Source organism: Tamandua tetradactyla, chromosome 14 (assembly GCF_023851605.1).
Source record: "Tamandua tetradactyla isolate mTamTet1 chromosome 14, mTamTet1.pri, whole genome shotgun sequence".
NCBI classification, from domain to species: domain Eukaryota; kingdom Metazoa; phylum Chordata; class Mammalia; order Pilosa; family Myrmecophagidae; genus Tamandua; species Tamandua tetradactyla.
In genome coordinates this window covers 81,019,730-81,037,472 of record NC_135340.1, presented here as the reverse complement: position 1 = coordinate 81,037,472, position 17,743 = coordinate 81,019,730, and the positions used below count along the sequence as shown (strand labels likewise).

General features: G+C 37.3%; 1 protein-coding gene across 2 annotated transcripts in view; it reads right to left on the bottom strand.

Annotated features, from left to right (window-relative positions):
• The window catches only part of ZNF609 (zinc finger protein 609), a 403,867-nt gene extending 386,171 nt beyond the window's left edge, over positions 1-17,696 (bottom strand). For both annotated transcript variants that reach the window (XR_013162437.1, XM_077128206.1), the window contains exon 1: positions 17,599-17,696. The gene's annotated coding sequence lies outside the window, so the exon portion shown is untranslated. The remainder of the gene's footprint in view (positions 1-17,598) is intronic.
• Positions 17,697-17,743: the final 47 nt, after the last annotated feature.

Below are 17,743 nucleotides of genomic sequence, written 5' to 3'. Positions count from 1 at the left end.
CAATCTGTCAAGTGCCAAAGATAACTGAAAGAAACAATAGAGAAGCAACATGCCACAGACAAGGGAGCCTAAATAAGACTAAGTGCTGATTTCTCATTAGAAACCATGGAGGCAAGAAGGCAGTGGGAAGACATATTTAAAGTGCTGAAAACAAAGAACTGCCAACTAACAATTCTGTATTTGGCAAAACTGTCTTTCAGAAATGAGGGAGGCATTAAGATATTCCCAGATAAACAAAAGCGGAAAAACTTTATCACCACTAGCCTAGCCCTATGAGAAATGCTAAAGGGAGCTCTGAAGGTTAAAAGGAAAGGACCCTAGACTACTGACTGAAGCTACATGAAGAAATAAACATTTTCAGTAAATATAATGATATGGGTAAACATAAATGCCAGTATTAATGTATTTTAGGTTTGTAACTCCACTTTTTATTTCCTACAGGATCTAAAAGGCTAATACATAATGATAAATCAATGGTTTTAGACTCAATGTATAAATATGTAATATGTGACTGAGAACCACATAGAGGCGGAAAGATGGAGGGGTACAAAAACATAGTTTGTTCATGCTATTGAAATTACGCTGGTATCAAAGCAAATGAGATTCTTATAGATTTATGATTTTTAAATTTAAGTCCCATGGTGACCACCAAGAAAATATCAGTGATTATGAAAACTTAACAGAGACAGAAGGTAGAGTATAGGTTAAAAGGGGTAGCGGGCAGGGGTAATGGGTGTTAAAGCAAAACAAATTGTAGGATTTCTATTTGGGGTGAAGAGAAAGCTCTAGTAATGGATGGTGGTAAGAGTACTGCAACATTGTATATGTGATTAATCCCACTGAATGATATGCTTGGGAGGGGTTGAGGTGGGAAAATTTACTTTGTACATAGTTTCCACAAGTTAAAAAGAGAAAAAGAAAACAAAAGAGATAATGACAATGCAATACATGATACTGGATGGGATCTAAGATTGGAGAAAAGGCTCAAAAGGACATTAACAGAACCTAGGAAAAAATATCGAAAGTAAGCTTTATGTTAGCACTGAATTTCTAGAACTTGGTGACTGCACTTCAGGTGATCCCATGGGTGGAATATCTTGTGCGTAGGAAATGTACATGGAAGTATGTGTTCAACGAGCATGACCTGTGTAACCTGTTCTCAAATGTTCAGAAACTAGACGAAGAGATGGATGGATAAATAGGTAAATGATAGATGATGGATGGATGGAATGATATGGCAAAGGTGGCAAAATGTTGGAACTGGTAGATCTGGGGGAGTGGGGATATATTGGAGTTCTCTTTATGGGGTTGCTATTATTTTTGCAGCAGTCCTGTAAGTTTAAAATTATTTCAAACTAATGTTAAAAAGAGGTCAGGAGGTTAGATGAGTCTGTTGATCCCCAGCCTTGCTACTTTGCTGTAGGTTATGGACAAGCAACTTTGCTTCTTTGAGCTTATTTTTCTGAGCTAAGAAAAGGGGCTTTTAGAGGTGGGACTATTATTGATCTATTTAAGAAGTTGAAAGAGTGACTATATGGGCACGAGGTTACTTTTAAGGTTAATGGAAATGTCCTCAAAGTAGACAGTGGTGATGACTGTATAACTGCAAACACACTAAAAATCATTCAATTACACACTTAAAATGGGTGAACATTATGGGTATATGTCATAGATAAATGAAACTTAAAAAGAAAAAAAGTCATAGGACTTCAATATAAAGTTCGTGGGTAAAGTTTATGTACTACTTTGATAAAACAAATTTTAAAATGTTATAAAAAGTTAAGGATATACTCCCCCTAAACATTCTTAGATTCTCTTCATAGGAGATTTATCAAATATGTTAATCCAATAATTTATCATAACCTTCTTGTGGGAGAGAAGGGTTAGGGGGTGACAAGGGGTAGGTGAGTGTGCTTCTGAAATAGCAACGTGAGACCCTTGTGGTGATGGAACCGTTCTGCATCTTGACTATGTTGGTGGATATAAGAACCTTCACATAATCGTGCTGTGCTTTGAAATTTATTGCTTTTTGGTATATAAGTTATTTTTCACAATAAAAAAGGAACCTACACATGTATAAAATTGCACAGAACTAAATACACACACACAAATGTATAGAAGTCAACTGAGAAATCTGAACAAGATAGGTGGATTGCATTAATATCAATATGTAGATGTAATTTTGCACTCTAGAGGGAACTAGGTAAAGTGCACAAGGGATCTCTGTATTCTCACAACTGCATGAGACTTAAAATTATCTCGAAATAAAAAGTTTAATTAAAAAAATACACAAAAACATTCTTGACCACATACATAATTATATAGCTTTTATAATGTGCCCATGTGATTGTGAAAACCTTGTGGCTGATGTTCCCTTTATTCAGTTTATGGAAAGATGAGTAAAAAATAAGGACAATAAATAAATAAATAAATAAATAATGGGGAAGCAGAAAAGGGGTAAAAAGCTTGGATAGATTGCAATACTAGTGGTCAATGAGGGAGGGGTAAGGGGCATGGGACGTATGGGTTTTTCTTTTTTCACTTTATTTCTTTTTATGGAGTGATGCAAATGTTCTAAAAATGATCATGGTGATGAATACACAACCATGTGATGATACTGTGAGCCACTCATTGTATACTTTGGATGGACTGAATGGTATGTGAAGATAACTCAATAAAAATATATTTTTTAAAATGATATATTTCTAATTTCTACCACTTCTAGGATTAGCACATTTATTTTTCATTTACTATTCATTAGAGTAAAGCAATAATTAAGTTAAATTGACTTCTAACTTAGAAGGGATTTTTAAGATTTCCTACTTAGTAAGGGATTTTAAGATTTCCATGTTACCTCCTTTAGCCATCAGTTCTGATATGCATTTCTTGGGATTCAACAGATTACACACTATCACAAATATAGAAAAACTTTTATATTAAGGGAAGTTTATTTTTTTATCTTTATTTAGTTCTGAATCTCTTCCTAAAGATGCCCAGCATTTTCTTGGCAGTACACTGAACTACTTTTTCTAGGAACAGTTTACCAAGATTCCTAGTTTACTGTGGGGGACTATAATTATTAGCTAGATGTTATGCATCCTATGAAAGTAGTTTGTACTTTATGTTCCTTTTAAATGTGATATTTTGTCTACCCGGAAACTCATCTTCTACTTTTCACCCCACTCTCAAAGCCAAGATATTCCTGTTGGACTTAAATAAATACCTGGAAGAGCTTAATGTCCCAGGGACACCTGAATATTTAACTTATGTAAAATATTTATTAAAATGTCAAATAGGATGAGTATTATTGCTTAAACTTTTCTATCAAGAAGAACTTATCAAGATGATCTTTGGACAGAGTAATGAGGAAGCAGTAGAGTGCAACGGGGCAAAAATAAAATGAGACAGAAAGATTCAATCTACTCTTTACTCTCTCTAGATAGGTAACAATCTTGGGCAAAGTCACTGTACCTATTTGATGCTGGGTATTTTATTTGTAAAGAGTTGGAATAATTAATTTACATATATAGTATAACTCAGTTTCTCAGTGAAAACTAATACAGCAATCTGAAATCAAACTTGTTAACATTTCTACAGCAAAAATAAATATTTACTTGGAACACATGAACATAAAAGGGAGACCATAAATAGCCTATTAGCTGAAGTCAAGTTTATGCCTATCTTACAAAAACTACTCAATTTTCAGAACTCTCTTAGAACTAGTTAAAGGATTGTGGACCTATAGATTGTCAGAAAGCCAATTTGTTAATACATAATATAACATTTTCCCCACTCTGACTAAAAAAGTTTTAGTCATGTTTAGTGATTGAGAGAAGGAAGGGAGAAAAGAGGGAAAGAAGGAAGGGAAGCAGAGAGGGAGGGAAGGGCAATTAAAAAGATCATGATAATTAAATATAATACATACAATCCTAGATGCGATCTAAGAATGGAGGATAAAAGGTACAAAAGGACATTACTGAGACACAGAAAAAAAGGGGGATATCTATTGTAAGCTTTATAGCAAGGTAAAATGTTTTGAACTTGAAAACAGCACTTAAGGAGATTCCATAACTGAATATCCTTATTCATAGGAAATGTACATGGAAGTATTATGTATTCAAGAAGGATGAGCAATCTGTTCTCAAATATTCAGAAAATAATGGATGATGGACTGATGGATGGATGGATGGATGGAATGATATAGCAAATGTGGTAAAAGTTAAAACTGGTGGATGTGGGTATCTGGGGATTGGGGGTACACTGGAATTCTAAGCATGGGATTTGCATTATTTTTGCAACTGTGCTCTAAGTTTGAAATTATTTTTAAATAAAATTTTTAAAACAAAAAAACCACAAAGAATTCGATAAGCTATGGAAAGAGGCTTATCAAATTCATTTTTTTCTTCCATCTAATGTCTAGGTTATGCCCAATTACCATCACATTGTGAGTTTCTCTGGCCTTGACTGAAAATGTTCCAAGTTTTTAAAAAAATACCTTACTCCATTCTACAATCTCTAAGACTATGCCAAATAATTACCTGTTTCATGTGGTCCTTTTGATCCCTTACTCATTTATAACATGGACTTCTAATAAAATGATTTTTAAATCTTTAAATCTCCAGTGGGTTATTTACTTTTCTAAATCTTTTTTTCCACTTTCCTAATTTACTTGATCACAGTTCAATTTCTGAAAATTGAATCACCATAATTTTGTTTTTCTTCTCCACACAGAAAGCTGAACTTAATGGTATGGTAATGATTTAACGGTGGTTGACCTACAGAAACCTGTACCAACTGTTTGTTTCTCAGGTAAAATCCAGGTAATTTCTTTGCCTTGTAGGAAGAAACCTGCCAGTTGTGGGGAGCAGCTCATCTTAAACAAACTCACATCTTCACATTTGCTCTTAATGAAATATTTAACCACCTATATATATAAATAAGCCCCTCATTATTTCTATCTGCATTAACTTTGCAGCTTTTTCAATCTCCTTTAACATTTCCAGCTTAGTCACATTATTTTGAGTAGGACTATGAAATTTTTATTTAAGTAATAATTTCAACCCTTCATGATTCCACATCCCTTCTTTTGTTATGGGAAAGTAATCTTTATATTACTATTGTTTGTTATTCCTTGTAAAAAATGTAATAATCCCTTGCTGCCTCTATCATCCTACGAAGTAGATGGCCTAGCAGTACCCACATCTCAATAGCCAGTCATTTTCTATCACGTACGTGTGATGTGAATTGAATCAAAAAGGAAGATAAAGGAAAAAAATGTATCTAAAAACAAAATAATTTTCTTTAGAGCTTTACCTATTTTTTAAACTTTTTTATTAATTAAAAAAATTAACAAACAAAACATTTAGATATCATTCTATTCTACATATACAATCAGTAATTCGTGCTATCATCACATAGTTGCATATTCATCATTTCTTAGTACATTTGCATCGATTTAGAAAAAGAAATAAAAACACAACAGGAAAAGAAATAAAATGATAATAGAGAAAAAAAAGATTATACATACCATACCCCTTACCCCTCGCTTTCATTTACCACTAGCATTTCAAACTGAATTTATTTCAGTATTTGTTCCCCTTATTATTTATTTTTATTCTGTATGTTCTACTCTTCTGTTGATATAGTAGCTAAAAGGAGCATCAGACATAAGGTTTTCACATTCACAGAGTCTCACTGTGAAAGCTATATCATTGTTCAATCATCATCAAGAAACATGGCTACTGGAACACGGCACTACATTTTCAGGCAATTCTCTCCAGCCTCTCCACTACATCTTGAACAAGGTGATATCTACTTAATGCATAAGAATAACCTCCAGGATAACCTCTCGACTCTGTTTGGAATGTCTCAGCCATTGACACTTTGTCTCATTTTACTCTTCCCCCTTTTGGTCGAGAAGGTTCTCTCAGTCTCTTGATGTTAATTCTCAGCTCATTCTAGGGTTTTTCTCAGTCCTTTGATGCTGAGTCTCAGCTCATTCCAGGATCTCTGTCCCATGTTGCCAGGAAGGTCCACACCCCTGGGAGTCATGACCCACGCAGAGAGGGGGAGGGTGTTGAGACTGCTCATCATATTGGCTGGAGAGAGAGGCCACATCTGAGCAACAAAAGAGGCTCTCTTGGGGGTGACTCTTAGGCCTAAATTTTAAGTAGACTTGACTTATCCGTTGTGGGGTTAAGTTTCATGTGAACAAACCCCAAGACTGGGGACTCAGCCTATAGCTTTGGTTGTCCACACTGCTTGTGAGACTATCAAGAATTCAACTTCGGGATGTTGAATTTCTTCCCACTCTCACCATTCCCCGAAGGGGGCTTGCAAATACTTTTCCAGTCACTGATCAAATCATTCTGGGATTCATCGGGGGATCACTCTGGACAAACCAACAAAATCTCATGTGCTACCTGAGATTCCAAGTACTTATGACATTCAATCAAACTATCTACGTGAGTTATATTAGGAAATGCTCTAGTCAAAATCTAAATTCTGTAACAAATAAACATTTTTTGCTTTAGTCTCACACATAAGGTGACATTTTAAAATATTAATTACCATCTATTTTCAGCACCCTGCAATAATGACATTCCTTTGTTCTTCCTCATGCCAAAACATTTTTAAAATTTGTACATTGTACATTTCACTATTATTATACACTCTAGGCATTCCTAGATTATACCATCTCAATCTTTAACATCTATCTTTCTTTCTGATTTCATTTATGTCCCCAGCCCTCCTTCCTCTATCATTCTCACATGCAGCTTCATTCAGTAAAACAAAATAATTTTAAAAACAAAGAAATAGAAACTTATAAAAAGAAAAATGTTTCTAAAGATGGTAGAAATGACTGTAATAACACTTCTAAGTATATCTAACGCTTAAGATCACAAGATTACATATAGTTTACAGTAAATTTGTTGTCGGAAGAAAATATGACTTCACTGCTTTGTCATCTATCCAAATGTGACCTTGTTAGGATTGCTTATGGAAAAGCTTCATAAGAAAGAGAATATTGCCAGACTCTGCCCTTCCCTTCCCACTGTCAGATAGTGTTATGGAACTCATCTGAAATCCACATTGCCTAGATTTCTGGCTCTGCTAGGATTGGAAGAGCCTACAAACACAAACCACAGAAACATTACTACTGAGAAAACAGCTTTCACTAGCAAACTAAACTATGTTGAAGTACTTTTGCTAATAAAAGCAATATAACTTGATCAGTTAAACTGCGATTGCTTAAACTACCAAAGAAAAACCAATATAAATTTGAATTATCTGGCTTTCAAGTTTGATATGCAGCAAATTCTCAGAGAAAGGCAATATGAAATCTGCTTCGGAGCCCATCCACCATGTCTAAAAGTAACATATTTTCTTAGCATGATTTTGAGTCCATTAAGAATCTTTATTTTTAAATTATACATCAAAAATACCACATTTCTACAGAATGGTGGATGGATCTCCTTGAGCACTGATATTGTACAAGCTATTGGTTTAAACAGCTAAAGACAGAGTGAAAAGGTCCCAATATACCCAATACCCCAGCTAATCTAAATGGCATACAGTATTAACAGGCAGGGAGCTTGATGTCTATAAGCTCCACCCTATATAACCCAAAGACATTATATAAGCTATTCCATCTCTCATATAATAGGTAGATATTTTATCTTCAAGTCAATTACCAAACAACAACCTGGCGTAAAAGATTTCTGTTTCCTATCATCTTCATGTAAGGAAAAAAGGGAAAAGACAACAGGAAAAAGAATGAAATAAATAGAAGGGCTAGAGAAGAGTAAACAATGAAGGGACAAAAAAATTTATAATGCAAAAGTCAAACAAGACAGCATCTGGACATCATAAGACATCTTTATTTAGGCTGCTGAGTTAGGTTCTGAGACTTCTAAAACCATTGCTATTTGTTGAGAGGAAATCAAACTACCATAAACAAATCGGAAAATTCACTTTTTAAACTGCATAGTGTGCACATCTTGAACGTTTATTTTAAAACAGCTACCTCCAAAAAAGTTGCTGAGGCCTCACTAGAAAGAGGAAAGGGCACGATATTAGTTTTTTCCCTTTAAGGTAGGAAAAAACTCAAGAGACTTAAGTCACCCATTACTTCAGGCACCCAAAACCCAATTAGAAAGGTATTTCCACCTTTAAGGGAATTGCTTATAAGTTTCCAGTTCTATCCCTGGTGTCTTGCAAACATGACTGCAATTTACAGTTTAACTTCCAGGAATGCCAGCCAGCAGAGCAGCCAGTAGAGAACATACACATGCAGCTATTTCCCCACACTGTCAGTTGTACTTGGAACACCTGCAGACAATGCCTCCTTCTTTCTACCGGAAAAACATCCAGTAATTTAAGGGAAGCTCCTAACAACCCTGTAACATACTAGTACATTTCTCAAGGATCTGACTTAGTTTCGCTGCTCCACACTCCCAACTACCCTTACCCGGTTCTATTTTTCCCTTACATCATTTATCACCCTCTTAATACTGTCTATTTATTATGTTTATTTTTATTTCATTCTACTAAAAGATAAGATCTGTGAGGAAAGAGATTATTTTCTTCTGTTTTGTTCATTGGTAGATTTTAAGCAGCTAGAACAGGGCCTAGCATACAGTAGGAATCCAATAAATATTTGTGGAATGAAAAAAGTAAATAAGAAAAACTAAAAAGACTTCCCAGAGACCAACAATAGCCAAAGACTGGTTCCTATAACTAACCTAACTCCATCCTCCTTGCACTATAACACCATCCCCCACCACCCAAGATTTCCAACAGCTAGGATGTATAAACCGTAGTACTGCTGCAAGGCAATAAAACCAGTAAAGGCTTGTCCTTGAATCTCAAGGATTTCATAGGTTGCCTCGTTTTTACTTAATTCAATTTGGTGTAAAATGCATAGAAGAGAAGTTAGCATAAAAGGAGGCCTGAAGAAAATCACAAGTTTCTTTTTCCAAGAATCAAATTCTAATTTATTCCAGCAAGCATTAATTAAGCATAAAGTTATATTCAAAGCATTAGGCTAGATGCTATGGGGAAGAGAGGAAATGTGGGTCTCTTATGGAGCTCAATGAGGGAGGAAGAAAACTTATTCACAAATAATTATAAAGACAATGTGTGATAAAGTGCTATAACAGAGATCCAAGCACAGAGTTAAAGAGATACAGAGGAAGATTAAAAATCAATTCTGGAGATAGAGGAGTGGGAAGAAGAGGGGTAAGAAAAGCTCCAGGAACAAGGTAAAATTTTTTTCTAGGTTGAAGGAAAGGTCAGATTTGGAGGTGAATGCCTTGTGAGGAGGGAAGGGCATTCTACCAGAAAAGAAAAAAATTCTAACTTATAGAGACTGAAAAAGGCAGGATAAATTGGGAAAAAATGGCTGTAAACAGATATGGATAGAATAGGAACTAATATGAAAAAAAAAAAGCCCATGGAAAACAAGGTTCAATCAGGGCAAGGAGGATCTTGAATACCAGCCTACGCTAAGAAAGATGGACTGAATCTTTTAGGTAATAAGGAACCAATAAATAAGGTTTATCAGCAAGAAGTGACATGATCAGAACTGTGTTTTTAAAAATCTACCCTAAGTTGCTTTGTTATATACTCTTCTAGAACCAAATTATTTGCCTTCAGATCATTTCAATGCAAAATCATACATTTGTTAGCTGTCAGTCTCTCCACTAAACTGTTAAGTCCTACAAGGGCAGGTACTATATCTGGCCTGGCAGATACTCAATAAACATTACCTAAATGAATAAATGAAAATTATAATAATATAGCAGCAGTATGTCAGATGTGATAGAGAAAGAACCATTAACCATGAGGCTACTGCAACATTAAACAGAAGATGAGGGTCTGTACTACCTCAAAAGAATAAATAAGTGGTAAGATGTCTAAAATAATCAAAATTTAGTGAATGATTAGATGAGGTGGTGAAGAGGATAGAAGACGCAAATATGAGTCTAAAGTTTTGAGGCACAGCAAGCATAAGAACAATAATGCTTAGGAGAAAAAATGGTAGACAGGTTTCTGACATGATGAACTGGAGGTGCATTCAAAAGGAGATGCTAAGTAGAACATTTCTCCTGTATATCTATCAGATTCATAAAACTCAATAAGCTTTACAATTCCATTTCTCTCTCTTTAGTTACATTTAAGACTCTGCTTTGAAAACAAAGCAAAGGTAAATGCAGAGTTCACATCAAACTTCAGAATTTGTAACCAAAATTTATAAGGTCTATTCTTGGACATCTACTTTCCAACACATGTACGAAAGTTCATCCTTACCATAAGCAAAGGACCCCTACCTATGAATGTTGCTAGAAACATTGCTGGTAATGTGCCAAAAGCCCACCTGCTGTACTTTGTACACAGAATAGAGCAGATACTTACTGTGGCCTTTCTTTACAAATAATAAACTACAGCATAAGAAACTACAGGTACCAGCATGCAATGTGTTATCAGCATACAATGCTGGACTAACCGTCAGGATCTGGATTTCACAGTGGCCTGACTAGTAGGTTTATGGCAATCTACTATGGGGCCACTTTCCAATCTAATTCTTTATGCTTCACCTGACACTATTTTTTGTTTCATTTTGAATTCATCTATTAAAACAATTTATATTTCTACCATATTACTACTTATATCTCTAATATAGATCTTTCTAAAATCTCACATTCAAGTGAAGCACTTTCTAAAATAATCTTTAGATAATCTGAAAATCAGTAATAAGATATGGATGGCTAGGAATAAAGCAAAGCATGAGCAGGACTTTTTATGAGTCCAAAACAAATAATAGTTCCACCAACCAAATTTTTCTATTACAGAACAATGGATGCCGTAAGTACAAATTTAAAAACAGTGAACACTACTTCCAACGTTCAAAGGTAAATTTAACATGTGATTTTACTACATTAACAACAAAAATTAAGACCATTATCCTCTCAACAATCAATAAATAGCTACTACTGGAAGTCCCAAATCCAAGAATTAACTGGGAAATACTGATAAAAGTCCTAACTTGGGGAATTAACAGCCTGGTTATACAATTTTATTCCCTTAAACTGCTTGATAGCAAAGATTTCCTGACATTATTCTTAACCTCAAAGTTCCTACAGTTACCAACAAACTTCTAATCTTTCAGTCTTTTTTAAAGGGTATTTCAGACATAATCCACATTCCCCTATTTCTTAAATTCCACGAAATGTCACCAATTTAGCATTCTCACATTAAAAATAATACAATTTTATATCCAAAACAAAACACTTTAGTCAACTTGTGCTTAGTTCCAAGAAGATAATTCAAAGCAAGGTTTCCAAGCTGGCCAAAAATGCCTAAACCTCCAGAAAAATCCCACAGTTTCAATTGATTCAAAATTTTCAGATAAAAGGGTTAAAGAAATCTTAGATCCTTGAGTGAATACACAGTCACCTCTATTGATAGCTGGCAAAGCCTTCCAGGTATGATTTCCATCTCATAAACTGAGATTCTTTTTCTGCAGCTTTCTGATTTCCACTCCTATGACTTAAGCAGACTGAAAAAGATATCTCTGACAAGCTGGTGAACTTACAGAATGAGGGTACAAAACACTCCAAAAGATAGCCTATTAAAAGCACAGCATAATCTCTACACACATATCAAAGAGGAATGAGAGTCAAGCTCTAGGAAACCAAGGCTACACTCATTAGCACTTCTGAATACTGACTATATTTTTGACTAGGCAGTAAAGAAAAGGAAAAAACTGCTCATTTACATCAACCACTTTTGTCCATTTTCCCCTCTATCATGATCTTGATATCGTGAAATTCTACAACTAAATAGAACCTTTAAGATTACTTTGTCTAATGTGCTCATTTTATAGATGAGGAAAGAACAGTAGAGTGATGTGCATAAAATCACTCAGCTGGTTAGAAGGAGAGTGTTGATTAGAACCTGGGTTTTATGACCCTCGATTCTATGCATTTCCCTCTATGCTTTGAAAAGCTATACTAGCAAAGAAAACCTATTAAATCAGAGAGCATCTTAACTGTAACTAAGACACGCAGAAATAAAATTCATCCACACAAAGAGAACAAAGAATTAGAACAGGAAGCATCCCAAAAGAAAAAGAAAAAAGCAGCATTTATTCATACAGTGCAAAGGTTTCTTAAATATAACTCTGCATATATTTTTCAGGGTCATTTTATTAATTACTATCTGCTAGAATGTATGTCCTGCACTTCCCTCAAATACATCTCCCTAAGAGGATGCTACAATGACCCCTGTGGCCAAGGGTTTGAAAATGATGACTTCTGGCATAGATAACTGTCGTACAAAAGGAAACCACATAGGTGGTGCCAACACTCAAGAAAAAAGGACTGAAGTTGAAGGGGCAGAGATAGTACTCAGAGAAAGTAATCCTGAAAATGGAATAAAATAAAAACCGAAGACAGCAAAGTTGGCCAGACATTAATGACCACAGAGAACAATAAAAATAAGGCAGTTTCAGAGTTTTGCCTGGCATCAGAAACACTCATCTATGAAAGGAAAGGAAAAATTCTCACAGAGGCAAGAGAAAGATCCTAGATTTGCTCCTGAGTGATGGGCTAGATAAAACCTAACAGGTATTTGCCATCTTGTATTTCTGATCCAAGAACAAACAGCAAGAGAACCATGAAAAATCAGCCCTGTTGGATCTGGAGTTCTGCCTTGACAAGATATAAAGCTCATTCATAGATCTGACTGTGCTCATGAGGCTGCAGTTCAACTCCTACTGTGCAAGTGTGGGGGCGGGGGGATAGAAAGGGGTAAGGAAGGAGGTGGGGGATCTCAGTTGTGACTATAATAGCTACAGTAATTAGAGTATTTCCAAGCTGCTACAGAAGTCTTCTGAGAAGAGAACTAGGATGAGAGATGAGGAAGGAAGAAAAACATGAAGAAGCAAACTTCTGAGAATGCTAGGAAAGTATATGATGGCTTGGAAATAGTTAAAACAATAGTGTGGCTTCATATGGGGAAATAAAGAAATGTATACTCTTTCCCAGAAGTGAATCCTACATAAATAACTGCTATTACTAGGATCCTGCTTAAAGCTAGGTTACTAACCAGGTTTAAGTAGATTCTTGCAAATGTCTTTGCCTATGCAGGGGTGCATGGCTCCTGACCTCAGTTTGCCTACTTTCCCCTAAATCTCTGACAAACAGGTCAGAGCCTTCACTTCACTTGGGCTGGGGAAAAAGGGATTTCTGATCTTCAAAACAGTTTATACCACTCATTTCTCTTCAATCAACTGTTAATTAGTACCCTGCAAATTCAATTAGATTGTGTGTGGGTGTGTGTTTCAATAGAAGAAGCAAATACAAAAAATGACTAGGGGACATCAAGAAGGTCAGAAAATAAATTCCAAGTTACTTGCTTGCAAATTTTAAGGTCTATAGCAAAGCCTACTATAGTGATACGAACTTGTGAAGGAAAAATAAAATCATACTAACAAAAATGACCATGGTAATTTCAAAGAAAAACATGGGAATACGCAGAAAATCTCCAAGTGATAGTCTTCTCCAAGTTTCAGGAAATGTTATTATACTTGTTTAAGGTAAATAGTTAGTGGAGACATTTGCATAATATCACTTAATCCTCCGGCGATGATTTTGCTTCTAACAAGTGATGTTAGTCTCAATGCCAGGGAACAGAGGTGTAAAGACACTGGGAAAAAGTAAAAATGGTATAAAACAAAGTTCTGAAGAGAAGCAAACTTAATGAGAATTACATTCATAAAATAAAAACACATGTAAATTTCTTGGGTAAGGCATCTTAGGAAAACCTAATACAAAAGGTCAATTGCCTCTTTTGTATAAAACCTGCTGGGTACCCTTCCAGTGGGCTAAATCTTTTTCACCACACTGAAAACAAAGGATTTTCTTCTTCCTATTTCCTCCTAATAAAAAGTACTAGAAACACTGAATTACCACTATTTCCTTCCTATTCATTGGGCACAAAGCCAGGACTCCTAGAAATACAATAGGCTGTCTAGGACCATCTCTAGAGCGTGCTACTCTGAAATCATAAAGAAATACAGAAAAAGAAACTTTTTTCTATTCCATTAGCATGTCACTAAAAAAACAGTACCAGCATTAAGAAATGTGAAACAAAGGGCAATTCCACACATATAAACTCGATCTAAAATACTGCAGCATGTGATTCTTTAACCACCTGCTCAATAGTTTCTTTTCAGCTGCACAGCTGCTGCCAATTCCACATGCCGGGCTAGGCAGGTGCTTTGATGAATTACCTGTTCCCTAGTGAAAGGGGTCCTTCACTGACACTCATCCGGCTCAGAACTTGCTAATCAGCATCACCTATCTTCATTTTGTTTGTCACAGCCAACTTTTAACTCAAGAGCATTATGAAGGTATAAATTAGTACACTATGTGATTTTGTGTTTTGTGGGCTTTTGCTTTTTATTTTTCTGTTCTTCGTTTTATAAAAGGAAACTGGTTTTTAAAAATCAAGTAGAAGTAAGAATTAATGCTGTAAAACAACTTGCCACACAACGTAAGGATGGCTAACTCAGAGTGGTTCCATCTGCCTGGCAGTATTCCCTTCTATGACCAATATTCCAAAAGAGAAATAACAATTACTTAACTACTTTTAGTGCAAGAGGAAAGTGGTAGCAGAAAGTGGTACTTGGCAGGGGACAGACTAGAGAGGAGCTGCAAAGTGGGAACTTCTGGAAAACACACATCATTCCTGTACTTCTTAGTTTCCATGGCTGAGCCTCGGGAGTAGTGTTCCAAGTCAAATAAATAAGGAGTGGCACCTCTACTTGACAGAGCAATCAGTAAACCCCTCAACAAATTATCCTTTTTCAGTCATTTAGTTTCTATATGCTAATTGCAACACAATTACTACCAGGAGTCAAAATTATGCTTCCATATCTTCACACAAAATAAGCACTAATCTGTCTAACTATCTCTACGAGGAAACATTTACCACAAAGAAGCTGGGAGAAGAAAATCTTAAAGAACTCTCTAAATATGGCCGCAATCAGAAGAGTCACATAGACTCCTTGTGGGCAAGGGGCCCAACTCGAAAACCACTAAATCTAAACATGGTAAATTTAATTCCTCCCATCACTGTCAATCTGAGAGGATTCAAACACAAATGCCAATGACCCAAGAGAAAAAGCTTTGAACTCAGTTTAACTGAGGTTTCATTCAGAGACCTAGGACGTACAGTTAGGTGGAAAGAGTCTAAATAGAAACAACATCTCCAGTAAAGCCTTAAGACAATTCTGTCACCAAGAAACAGAAAGTTGGAACAACCTGCTCTCTCCCATCAAAGCCTAATACCTAAGTGACAAGCCATCATTTTAAGAAACTCACTGAAATACAGGGTGAGAAAGGCTCCTTGCAGAAGAAAGACCTTTACCAAAACCAAAAGTCAGTTCCTCTTCAACAACATCCTAAGGGAAATGGTTGGCTATTTTGTACACAGCGTATTGTGTTATTCACCTTTCACAATGAATTTTATTTCTAATTGTTTTTTTTTCTAATTGCTTTTTAAAGAAAGATTTTCTTTAATGTCCTAAATGGAAAACTCTTTTTTAGACCCAAATAATGTTACCCAACTAATACTGGCTACCTAAATATTATTTGGGTACTAATCTTATGGTCCCTCTTTTAGCTTGTGTTCATTCTTCTCTCATTAATAACTCCCAAAACCTCAAGTGGTTTTTTTATGTTCATCTTTTTGGCAAATTTCTCCCTAGTAGAAAAGCAGGTAAGGACTAGTAGTACTGCATGTTGAGCAAGCCACCTCCTTTCACCAGAGTTAAACAAACATCTAAAGGAAAGTTGTTTTTTTGTTGTTGTTCCTACAACCATTGCCCAGATAAGCAAACTTTCTGGCTTTTTGTTGTGCAATTATTACCAGCAAGTTACCATTAAAAAGATACTTGGTCCATGATTCCCTATCTTAAACTCTGCAGAGGTTTTTAGTGGTATCCCTAATCAAACTAACAAATACCATTGCAGGAGTGTCCCATCTCTATAAAAAGAATTAAATATGATGTTCAAGAAAGAATAGAAAAAAACCTCCCACTTAGAATCTTCTTTAAAGGTCTGACATAAGCATCAAGGTTGAGTCATGATTTCTTTACAACTTAGTACAGGATAGCCAAAGAAGCAGGTACAACATGGCTGGCATCCTTTATTCTTCTGAAAAAATATGCCAATGAGCTCTGCATTGTTCCTCACTCAAAAAGAAGAGCCTTTCTGTCTGGCCTCCTCCAATGACAAGCCCCAGTCTGGTAAAGGAAGAGAATGGCACTGAGGAGCCTGGGAGATGGAGCATATCCAAAGCTCTCAGACAAGACTTGAACCTATGACCTTCACTGTGTACACAATAGGCGGGTGAGAGGGACCGGTTTATCTCTGCAGCAGCAGTCCTCAGCCCTAGGGTAGCACTCCCGATAAAATGACACGACTATTGTGTATGGCAGCAGAACAGTCATCCCCTCACAACAGCCTAAACCAGCATTCCCTCCCCCAAGACAAAGCAGCAGGGGTGAAATTAACTCAAGGCTGCAGAGTAAAGCCTAATAGAGAAAGGAGAGGCCTGTGGGGGTTTGGGGACTCTCCTCAACCCTGGGGGCTCAGGACACAGGGCTGGAATCGACAGGCTTTCTCCCCCATCTTTACCACTTTCATTTAGGAAAGAAGCTGTTTCTTAGAGAATTTAATCATCTGAGATTTGTTCAGAAAGATTCCCCCCAAAGAGCTCTGATCTCTCCACCCTGTGTGAGCCTAATTCCTAGAAGCTGAAAGGACTGTTTGCTGCTGTCTGTTTCACAAACACACATTAATTGGTCAGATGTGTCTCCTCCTCCTCAACCCCAGAGGAAGGAAAGAGAATCTGAGCAAAGCACAGAGATGATACAACCGTAATTACACATAAAGGGAAAAGAGGGCAGCATGGATTTCCAAATGGGACAGGGTCACAAACCTTCCCGGGGGTAAAAGGAGAGCAGTTAAGGTCCAGGCGTAGCGATCCCTCCATTTTGAAGAAAAGGACAGGAGTAAACGTGACCTGAAGACTGGAAGGGGCACACACCCACAACCTACTTAACTGTACACTCTCAGCCACCTTGCTCCCCGCTCCTGCGCCGTGCACACGTCCTGCTCGCAACCCTGCGTTCTGAACCCCGCTAACACTGACTAGCCCCAGTCACCGTCGGCCCCCTCACAAATACAGACTCGCCTCTGAAACTCTCTGACCTATCCCCTCAAACGTAGCGAAACCCTAAATCTCCTTCCGGAATCCTTATTCCTGGCCTGAACCGGCCCCAGCCACGCTTTGAACTTCACCCCTTGCCCCTCGACGCCCCCTCCCCCACCCACGCAACGACGCCCCCTTCACCCCCCCTAGACCTTCCCCTCGCTCCGCCCCGCTCCCCCAACCCCCACTTCCTTCGTCAGGCGCCGGTACCCCCAGGCCCCCTCGGCTCTTCTCAGCCCCGGCCTGGCTCAGCGCCGCCGCCCCTCTTTCTCCCCCCACCCCCAGTCACAGCGCCACACAAAGCTCCGGACTCACCGCGCGGCCGGTCCCGGGAGCCGCCACCGCCGCCAGCCTGGGGCCCCCGGCCGTAGAGCCGCCGCTGCTACGGGCCCCAGGCCGCCATCCGTTCCTGCGGCCCCTCCCCCCACCCCACCCCGCCTCGCTTCGACTCCGGCTCTCC